This window comes from Poromitra crassiceps, assembly GCF_964638095.1.
Source record: "Poromitra crassiceps genome assembly, chromosome: 2".
In the NCBI taxonomy this organism is placed as follows: domain Eukaryota; kingdom Metazoa; phylum Chordata; class Actinopteri; order Beryciformes; family Melamphaidae; genus Poromitra; species Poromitra crassiceps.
Genome location: NC_139624.1, coordinates 80,985,254 through 80,987,036, shown reverse-complemented (window position 1 = coordinate 80,987,036; position 1,783 = coordinate 80,985,254).

Here is a 1,783-nt window from a genome sequence, read left to right as displayed (position 1 = left end):
AATATATCTGCCTGAGCACCTTTAAACAAGCATCACAAGTCCACCAGGTGATTTGTCTTCCAGCCCCATTACTCCATTGTACATCTTGATAGCCAGAGATCGCTCCTAGCTATGTTTAAGCATTAAATAGTGTATTATTATTTCACATAAATCACGCTGAGATGTGAAGGGGAGGGGGGGGGGGTATTCATAAATTTTGCATTTCTCACAGACAGTATTTTAAAGCCTCCCTCTCTCTCTCTCTCTTGCCACCGCTTGGAATGTGGAGGCTGGAGCCTGATAGTACATTAAAAGATGGGCATATCGAGGAGGTATATTCAAAACAACATGTAATGCAGTTTAGATTAAGTTTGAGCCGCTCTAACACATTTATCATAGCACTGTTTCCATAATAAGTACCCTTTGCCTGTGTCACTGATGCTGCCAGACGCAAGCGCCATTACCGTCACAGCACATTGGATTGTTATTGTCATGAATAATGGGGGGGGGGATACTGATAAAAGTACATTCATCATAATGTTTTCGCCGGTTAACCGTGGCCACTGGATCTCTTGTCGATGCTCGACGAGGAAAGGATAAAATTAAATTTAAACGCGACTGTTCTCCGTCAGGCCTTCCCTTCGAGACGAGCGCGCCCTAACAAACCCCCCCCCCACCGAACCCTCGTGGATATTAGTCCCGTGTTTGTGCAAAACCGTCTACTGAGGAAATGACTTCACTCAGGAAACTGGATGTCAGCTTTGTGCAGGCCAGGAGAGCTGCCAGCGTTTTAGTCAGGCCGACAAAAGACTCTTTTCTCAGCTCGCTCTCAAGCCCAGTGTAAAGCTACAAAAAAGTGACAAAGGAGGAAATTGGAGTGTAAGTTGTTTTGGTTAGTCCGAGGACACCTCGCACATTCGTTTCTATTGGCTGTCTGCAGCCCGGCGTGCTGATTAGCACTGATGTGCGAGTCAGTGCCCAGTGTCTGGGCTGCAACCCCGAGCGGAGCCAGGGTCTAATTGAAGTCTATGAGGTTATCTTTTATGTATGACCTGTTATCTCAAGCTACACACAGTGCAGCAATATGCACCGAGCACATGGAATGACCTCACGCTAGCACAACTTGGTGCTAGTATCCAGGCTGTCTACACACGGGCCTATCGTGTTGAATTTGTACAAAAAACTAAATTTCACTCACAAATATTTGTAGTATACCTTTGATATGATTATTTATTACCACTTTATCTTTGGAAACTTTTTATTTGATTATGCATGAAATACACGATTGTTACTTTTTCCTCACATAAAATGTCACAGAATTAGATAAAGAAGGATGGAGAATATTTCATGAATGTACTTGAATATGAATCATTGAATAAAGTTGCATGCTCCAGCAGTCATATTCTAAAATATGACCAAAATGTTACTCAAAACTTTCAGAGATGGTAAAACCCTGAAAATCTCCCTCAATGTAAATCAGTCGGGCCACAATTGTTTAAATAATGCAACAAAGTTTGACTTTTGTGATTTCATGCTTGCATTGCAGTTGTACAGTTGTACAACACAATTAAACCTAATTTTCACTTTAAAACGTGCTTATCATTTTCTGCACGTAATAATTATATGACCCATTGGCCTGGGGGCTGCAGCGCTGCAACAAAGTCAGTCAAATATCTTGTAAAAGTCATTGCAAATTGGAAATTGACTTGATGCCAGGACAGTAAGTTGACGATTGTGGGAGTGAGGGAAAAAAAGGTCTTTGAACTAGTTTTTGCTTGCAGAAAAGATGGCTTCTGGGCGGATA